We start from the raw sequence: 9,696 nt of genomic DNA, 5'->3' as shown, positions 1-9,696 counted from the left end.
TAGACCACAGCCAAAAAGAATGTATTTTATGTTACAAGTTTTGATCAAGTAGTATCTATCTGTATGTTTAAAAAATTAAAATAAGCTCTAAAAATATACAAGATCTAATTTCTAATAAAAGGATGCTACTTCTTTTTATAAAATTAAGTTTTGGCTGATTCTAGTAGTATGAAGTTTATTTTCGTTAAAAAGAATGCAACTTCTTTTTATAAAATTAAGTTTTGGTTGGTTTTACTAGTATAAAGTTTATTTTTTTTTCTATTAAAAAGGTGTTACTTACTTTTCTTGTCTGTTTAAAATATAATTTAGTTTGGTCTGGCTGATGATTGAAGTAGCTGGTAGGTTTTCAGATGTCTAACCGATGATTGTTGTAGCTGGCCGGTTTTATTTCAAAATTTTGTTGTTTTCTTGGAATCTGTTGGGAAGGAAAATAAGTGTTAATTTAATTTTTCATCTCAAAATTAATTTAAATTAAAATAAGCTATACAAAGTCAGACCTATAACTTTGAATTTTGCTTTAAAACGATAGAAGAATCAATCAATGGATGGTTCTTCCTTTTATAAAATATACTAAGTAAGTGAGTATAAAAAAGGAAGCTACTTTAGCAAAGCTTTACATACACAGAAAAGATTTTTTAATTAATTTAGACCGAAGCCAACAAGAATGTTAGAAGTTAAGCCCAACTATATGCTTTTAAAAGATTATTTTTTAATTATTTTTGATTAAGTTAACAAGAATGTGTTATAGGTATGTTATAAGTTTTGCTCAAGGAGCACTCAGTTACATTACCAAAGTTAAAAGTTAATATTTAAAATTTTGCTTTAAAACGATACAGAAACGAAATTCTAATAAAAGGATTCTTCTTCCATTTGTGAAATTAAATTTTGACTAGTTATAGTAATCTTTTATAGGATCTGGTGTTAATTGGTGCACCTTGAGTATTTGAAATGTACAAAATCGAAAAAGAAAACTACTTTAGCAAAATTTTAGATAGACTTAAATGATTTTTTAATTAATCAAGACCGAATCCAACAAGTATGTTAGAAGTTAAGCTCAACTATATGCTTTAAAAGTATAATTTTTAAGCTAATTAAGATGAAGTCACCAAGAATGTGTTATGTGTTACAAGTTTTGCTCAAGTAGCATTCAGTTTCATTAACAAAATAAAAAATTACTTATTCTAAGTCAAAGTTAACGTTTAGAATTTTGTTTTTATACGATACAAAAACGAAATTCTACCAAACGGATGTTACTTTTTTTTATGAATTTAAGTTTTGGCTAGTTCTAGTAATATACTTTCTAGTAATATACTTTATATAAAGATTATTTTCGTAACTTTTAAAAAGGTGTTACTTACTATTTCTATCTGTAATATAATATAGTCTGGTCTGGCTGATGATTGTAGTATAGCTGGTAGTATGAGATGTTGCGATGATTGTAGTAGCTGGTAGTGTTCAGATGTCTAGCCGATGATTGTCAAAATCTTATTATTTTCTTGGAACCTGTTGATTAGGGGAATAAATGTTAGCTTAATTTTGCAGCTCAAAACTAATGAAAATTAAAATATGCTATACAAATAAGACCTTATGTTTAGAATTTTGCAAAACTTTAGATAGATAAAAATGATTTTTTAATTAATCAAGACCGAATCCAACAAGAAGTTAAGCTCAACTTTATGCTTTTAAATGATTATTTTTTAATTAATTAAGGTTAAGTCGACAAGAATGTGTTATGTGCAACAAGTTTTGCTCAAGTAGCATTCAGTTTCATTAACAAAATAAAAAGTTACTTATTCCAAGTCAAGAATAAAGTTTAGAATGTTGCTTTAAAACGATACCAGAACGAATTTCAAATAAAAGGATACTATTTCTTGTTATAAATTTAAGTTTTGGCTAGTTCTAGTAATCTTGTTTTGAACTCTAGTGTTAATTGGTGCATTTGAATTTTGTTTTGTTATCAAAAATGTACCTATATTGAGTTTTTGAAATGTACAAAATCGAAAAAGAAAGCTACTTTAGCAAAACTCTAGATAGACTGAAATGATTTTTTAGTTAATTAAGACCGAATCCAACAAGAATGTTAGAAGTTAAGCTTAACTATATGCTTTAAAACGATAATTTTTTAGTTAATTAATATTAAGTCGACAAGAATGTGTTATGTGCAACAAGTTTTGCTCAAGTAGCATTCAGTTTCATTAACAAAATAAAAAGTTACTTATTCCAAGTCAAGAATAAAGTTTAGAATGTTGCTTTAAAACGATACCAGAACGAATTTCAAATAAAAGGATACTATTTCTTGTTATAAATTTAAGTTTTGGCTAGTTCTAGTAATCTTTTTTTTGAGATCTGGTGTTAATTGGTGCATTTGAATTTTGTTTTGTTATCAAAAATGTATATTGAGTATTTGAAATGTACAAAATCGAAAAAGAAAGCTACTTTAGCAAAACTTTAGATAGACAGAAATGAATTTTTAATTAATCAAGACCGAATCCAACAAGAATGTTAGAAGTTAAGCTTAACTATATGCTTTAAAACGATAATTTTTTAGTTAATTAAGATTAAGTCGACAAGAATGTGTTATGTGCAACAAGTTTTGCTCAAGAAGCATTCAGTTTCATTAACAAAATAAAAAGTTACTTATTCTTAGTCAAAGTTAATGTTTAGAATTTTGTTTTTAAACATTACAAAAACGAAATTCTAACAAACGGATGTTACTCTTTTTTATAAATTTAAGTTTTGGCTAGTTCTTGTAATATATAGTTTATTTTAGTATATGTTTTAAAAAGGTGTTACTCACTATTTTCATCTGTTTAAAATATAATAAAGTTTGGTCTGGCTGATGATTGTATTAGCTGGTAGGTTTTCAGATGTAGCCGATGATTGTCAAAATTTTACTATTTCTTGGAACCTGTTGATTAGGGGAATAAATGTTAGCTTAATTTTTTAGCTCAAAATTATTGAAAATTAAAAAATGCTATACATATTAGATCTTACTTTAGAATTTTGATGTTAAACGATACTTTAGCAAAACTTTAGATAATAGAAAAGATTTTTTTATTAATTAAGAGCGAATCCAAAAGGAATGTTAAAAGTTAGGCTCAACTATATGCTTTTAAATGATTATTTTTTATTAAAATTAAGATTAATGTGTTATGTGTTACAAGTTTTGCTCAAGTAGCAATCAGTTTCATTATCAAAATAAAAAGTTAACTATTTTAAGTCAAAGTTAATGTTTAGAATTTTGCTTTAAAAACAAAATTCTAACAAGCGGATGCTACTTCTTTTTATTAAATCAGTTTTGGCTAGTTCGAGTAGTACGAAGTTTATTTTCGTATCTTTTAGAAGGGTGTTACTTACTATTTTTATCTGTTTTAAAAATAATTTGTTTTTCTGGCTGATGATTGTAGTAGCTGGTAGTTTTTCAGATGTCTAACCGATGATTGTTAAATTTTTGTAATTTTCTTAGAATCTGCTGGGTAGGAGATTTAATTTAAGTTTGATTTTCCATCTCAAAATTAATGAAAATCAAAAAAGCTATACAAAGACAGATCTATCACTTTGAATTTTAAGTATTTAAAATGTACAAATCGAAAAAAGAAAGCTACTTTAGCAAAATGAATTTTAAATTAATCAAGACCGAATTCAACAAGAAGTTAAGCTCAACTTTATGCTTTTAAATAATTTTTTTTTAATTAATTAAGGTTAAATCGACAAGAATGTGTTATGTGCAACAAGTTTTGCTCAAGTAGCTCAGTTTCATTACCAAAATGAAAAGTTACTTATTCAAAGTCAAAGTTAATGTTTAGAATTTTGCTTTTAAACGATACAAAAACAAAATTCTAACAAACGGATGTTTCTTCGTGCCTTCATCTGTTGGAAATTATTAAGCCTGATGTGGCTAATGATTGTTGTAGTTGGTGTTTTTTTTTCAAATGATTTAAATATTTTGGAATCTTTTAGGTAGAAGAATTAATGTTAGTTTGATTACCTGTATCTTTTAAAATTAAAATAAGCTATACAGATCTATCACTTTAAATTTTACTTTAAAACGATACCAGAAAGAATTTCGAATAAAAGGATTATTTTCATAAAATTAAATTTTGGCTAGATCTAGTAATATAAAGTTTATTTTCGTATCTATCAAAAAGGTGTTACTTACAGTTTTTATCTGCTTAAAATATAAATTAGTTTGGTTTGGCTGATGATTGTAGAAGCTGGTTTTCAGATGTCTAGCCGATGATTGTTTAAATTTGTAGTTTTCCAAATGTTAAGCCGATTTTTGTAATTTTCTTGGAATCTGTTGGGTGGGAGAATTTATATTAGTTTTGTTTTCCATCTCAAACTTAATTAATATAAAATAAGCTTTACAAATGAGAGATGAAAGTTAATTTGATTGCTCATCTCAAGATTAATGAAAATAAAATAAGCTATACAAATGAAATATTACGTTTAGAATTTTGCTGTTAAACGATACAACAACGAAATTCTAACAAAATGGATGTAGCTCCCTGTTGAACGTGTCTGGTCTAAATCACCAGCAGGTTTTTGTTTTAAGATGATTTAATTATCTTGGAATGACTTGGGGTGGAGAAATAAAACTAATATTTAATCATCTAAAACAGTGACATTTTGTTGACAAGCACGCTCCATAAGAAAAGCGCATCTTTTTTTTTGCAATTAGGTAGGTAATATGAAAATGTTAATTTAAAATTGGGATTGGAGATAAAATTCAATGATGTACACACATATGTACCAACGTGGTTAATGCAAATGCCCGCGTTTTTTTTTATTTGCAATTGGAACGTGCTCGCCACTGTTGTAGATAATTAAACAAATATGTTTCAAAATGGGAATTGAAAAAAATATTCTGTAGATGTGTACCAACCTGGTTAATCCAGACGCCCGATGAAGTAGACGAAAATCATGTGCCTCTTTGGAGTTGGGCAAAATAAAAATGTAAGTTTCAAAATGGGGGTTGAAAAAAAAAACAATTCCGTAGGCATGTATGTATGTACCAACATGATCTACATAATAAAACGCGTGCAATGTTTGCAATTGGAAAATATTACTTTAGAATTAAAAATGCGGATGGAAATAAACAATTTGTAGATACATACATATTACCAACAAGTTTAATGCAAAATTACGTTAGGCTTTGCAAAAAAAAAAACGCGCTCTTTTTTTTTATGTTGCCAACAGATATTATTTGAGTTTTTTTTTTTATATTTAGATTAATATTGCGAACGTGAATTAATATTAGTTTGATTATGCATACATATATTTCAAACTGAACGAAAATTAAAATCTACACGAAGTCAGATTGATTTAATTTAAAACCATATAAGAAAAAAAATCTAATAAAAGTGTATTACTTACTTTTAATTATGCCTGGTCTTGCTGATGTAAATTTATGTATATGTAGCAGTTATTGCTGGTAAACGCCCGACAAAGTAGAATATTATCTTGGTTTTCACACAATTAGATTTGTAGCTTGTTCATTGTTGAAGATAATTAAAATATGAAAATAGTTATAAATGTTTTAAAATGGGTATTGAAAAAAAAATATTCTGTAGAAATGTACTAACCTGGTGAATGCAGACGCCAAACGAAGAAGATGAAATGAAAAGCGCGTGCCTTCTTGTGAGTTTCAAAATGGGGGTTGATAAAAAAAAAAACAATTCTACACGAAGAAAATATTACAATATTACTTTGTTTTTATAAAGTACCTTATATTGTAATATTTTCATTAATTTTACTTACGCTGAATAATTAAATAAATTTTTCCCAACAAATTTATTGGAAAACCACGAATAAATTACCGCAAATAAAAAACGCGTGTTGCTTTCCTCGATGTTTGCACAGAACTAACACACGAGTTTCAATTTTCTTTCTTCCAATACCAAGCACATTGTTCAATGGGCAGGGCAGGGTTGTTATATTGTAAAAGCTCTCTGCACATTGGACAGAAAACAGAGATGCGTAAAAGATTTAGTAGGTACATAATATTATGAAGATTTTTGTTTGTTTTTTTTTTATTGGAATATTTTTATGGACTTTTCACAAACAAAATTTATAAAAAATATTGAAATATGTATTTGATATTTAGGCTTGTGAGAATTGGGTTAATTTATTTAGCTTAGAATGCTTTTACGACACTGTTAAAATAAAAAGATACATTTTCAGTTATCAAAAATTTACTCTGCTTTGGGAGCCGGTTAAATTTTTATGTTCAGAGAATAAATATTTGACAGAACGAAAAATAAAAAAAGAAAATTGAGAAAGTAATACAACTTACCGAGTATGTTTTAACTGAAAATTAGAAAATTTAATAAATTTCGTTTTTGATGGTAAAAAAAATTGATAGTAAACGGTACCCAAAAATAAAATTCAAAGCTCCGATAAGTTTAATCAATATCTGACAGGTTTGCTCAAATATCCACGAATCAGGTAAGCAGATTATGGATATGCGCCTTATTTTTGCAAACATAAGTGAAAATTTGTGATGTGCTTGAAATTAGCTTATGTTTGCTTATGCTTATTATGTTTTGGCCTTAACATCAATGAAAACTGGGGTGGAATCATATAATTTAATAGTTAAAAAACCTTCATTTGTTTTCATAGTTAAATTTAAAAACGCTTTTTTTCGAAATTTAAAGTGACACCCAATTAGTTGTCATTTTTTTATTACTTCGGGTTGGAAAAGCGATCAACTATCAATTAGTGCGTTAAAGGTTTGACTTTTAATACATCGTAATGTGAAGTCAATTTTACTTATGCTTATATGGCAAATAATTTTGTCAATTTTGTATGAGTGTCCTTGATAAATAAAAATATGAAGAAAAATAGTAGGTAACTCACATAATATCATCTAAATTTGTGCGGCAAACAAATTTAGCAATGAAATATGTTATGCAATACAGGAATAATTACATTTTGAGACGAGTCCAGCAAACTCTTTTATTAATTTTATAAAACCTAAAAAACATACCAGTAAAAAAGTTACATATAACATCCCTGAACCAACAATTTCTTTACCCTTGTTATAAAATATCCATCCAATAACGGGACATGAATATGCATGTCTATGTCTGCTTCTATACGAAAACGTAGACGCGATAAGAGAAAAGGAGAAATCGATCTTTCTCTCTCATTTGTTCTCATGTGTATCTTTTGCATCTACGTTTTCGTGTAGAAGCAGAGGTAGACATGCATATTCATGTTCCGTTATTGGATGGATATTTTATAGTATGTATAATGGCGGGAATGATGAATACTACCAGCAAACCAGCCAGACCTGGTTTTTTGTTTGTGTCTACGAATCTCCTTATTTTTTTTACGATGACGACTGACACTTTGTGTAGTCATTAGGGTGTGCTTATCTCTATATTGTTTGCTTTGGAATTAATTAAAATCTAGTTATCGCATGTGCATTTTAGAAGATCCGTAAGGTTTAAATTGCCACAGCGACGGTATTTATAAGTTTACCATTTTTTATAAGTTAAAAGAACACAATTAATTAAAATTTCTAAATTTTATTTTTCTATTACAACTACAACAGACAAATTTTACAACATTGTATTTTTCTATTGCAGTAGGGTTAGGGTATAGCAGAAGTGCAAAAGTGTAAAGAATTTTTAGTCTGTTTATTTGGTTGTTTTATTGTATAAGAAAATGTTATACTTTTGAAACGATACAAGACCATTTGCATCAATTAGAGAATACCCATATTGAAACATCACATTCGATGGCTGAGAATTATAAGGTTGTATATTATATAGAAACTGCTGCAAACATACAACCCTATATAATTCTCAGCCAGCGATTTGTGAAAGTTCGATTTTAATGCGCACCCTAATCAACTTCTTTATTTCAAGATGCTCAGCGAATATGTACACTGTCTGCGAAATTTTCGTTGTATTATAAAAGAAAAAAAGCATTTAAACAGGGTTGTTAGTTGAGGAACTGATTTCTAAAACCAGCTATCGATCCATTTAAAAAAAATATTTTAGGTGCAATTTTGGGAATAGATTTATTTTTGATTTAGTTAAATGTTGAAAAACTTATGTTTACATAAAAGAGTAGAATGGTTAAAATATTGTATTTTAACCCTTCTATGCACTAGTTTTTCTTTCACCACGACAAACAAATTACTTAAAGGCTCAAATATACTAGGCATATTAGTATTAATAAAAGTTTTTCGGTCGCTGAAACTGAATCCGAAGTTCTTTTAACCCATCGAGTCAGGTTTTTGAGATAACCTCAAAAAATGTCATTTTGACAAAAAATTTTTTGATCTAGGGGTGTGATAGTATTAAATATATGTTTTTCGGGTCGCTGAAACTGATTTCGAAGTTCATTTTAACCCATCGAGTCAGGTTTTTGAGATAACCTCAAAAAATGTCATTGTGACAAAAAATTTTCTGATCTAGGGGTGTGATAGTATAAAATATATGTTTTTCGGGTCGCTGAAACTGAATCCGAAGTTCATTTTAACCCATCGAGTCAGGTTTTTGAGATAACCTCAAAAAATGTCATTTTGACAAAAAATTTTTTGATCTAGGGGTGTGATAGTATTAAATATATATTTTCCGGTTCGCTGAAACTGAATCCGAAGTTCATTTGAGCCCATCGAGTCAGGTTTTTGAGATAGCCTCAAAAAAGTTTTTCGTTTCAGGTTGTCTGAACAATTTGAGGTTTTTTTGATGAGGCTTTTGCTTATTATAATATTTGCGCCTTATCATGTAATGATAATCATGTAATGTTAGTCAAGATATCTGTTTTTGTGTTTTATGCAAGAAAGTTAAATTTAAAAACGCTTTTTTGCAATGATTTGAATGACACCTAATTAGTTTTCGTTTTCATACAAAAATATGCAATTTTCATGAAAGTTTGCATGGTTAATTCGAGTTGGAAATTCGATCAACAATTCGAAAAAAAAAAACAAAATCGAAAAAAAAAAACCAAAACAAGATTTGCCTTTTTTTTATATATATCTGAATTTTGTAAGGGTTTCATTGATAAATAAAAACACAAAGAAAAATAGTAACTCGCATAATATCAACGAAATTTGTGTGGCAAACAAATTTAGCAATGAAATACCTTAAGCTATACAGAAATAATTACCTTTGGAGATGAATAAGCAAACTTTTTCATTTATTTTATAAAACCTGAAAAAAAACTACCAATAAAAATGTTACATTTTACATCTCTGTTTCAACAATTTCATTACTCGTGCTTGCATAGAGCACATTCAACATCTCTGGATCCACAATTTCATTACTCGTGCATGTATAGACATGCATATGCATGTGCCGTTATTGGATGTAGGTACCTATTTACGGCGGGAATGATGAATACTACCAACAAACAAACGAAAGGTGTTTTTTTGTTTGTGTCTATCAATCTCTTTATGTACGATGACTGTATTATTTATTTATTATGCTGCGCCTTAGGAATTCGTAAAATTTGATTTCTTAATCATAATATTAAGATGGTGTTGACTCTTAATAGTTTTGGCGGGTAAAATAATTTTTTTTTCTATTAGTAAGCAGATAAACTTGCGTATGGAACTATGTACCAGATTTTCTGGTACTATATACCAGAATATACCAGGTTTTTTTTTCCTGGTAAAAATGTACCAGAATTCTGGTAGAATACACCGGGAAATTTTTTGTACCCAAAATGTAGCTGAATTCT

General features: G+C 28.2%; 1 long non-coding RNA gene across 2 annotated transcripts; it reads right to left on the bottom strand.

Annotated features, from left to right (window-relative positions):
• Nucleotides 1–2,808: 2,808 nt before the first annotated feature.
• Nucleotides 2,809–5,674, bottom strand: LOC129911173 (uncharacterized). 2 transcript variants are annotated; one of them, XR_008771607.1, is made up of 4 exons: nt 5,586–5,674; nt 5,377–5,490; nt 4,160–4,297; nt 2,809–2,908 (listed from the first exon to the last, which is right to left on the bottom strand). It is a non-coding gene; the product is annotated as an uncharacterized LOC129911173 (long non-coding RNA). The 2 variants fall into 2 exon arrangements; XR_008771606.1 differs by lacking the exon at nt 2,809–2,908 and having other exon boundaries at nt 3,920–4,297.
• Nucleotides 5,675–9,696: the final 4,022 nt, after the last annotated feature.

This window comes from Episyrphus balteatus, chromosome 2 (assembly GCF_945859705.1).
Source record: "Episyrphus balteatus chromosome 2, idEpiBalt1.1, whole genome shotgun sequence".
Lineage (NCBI taxonomy): Eukaryota > Metazoa > Arthropoda > Insecta > Diptera > Syrphidae > Episyrphus > Episyrphus balteatus.
This window is presented reverse-complemented; position numbering and strand designations above follow the sequence as displayed.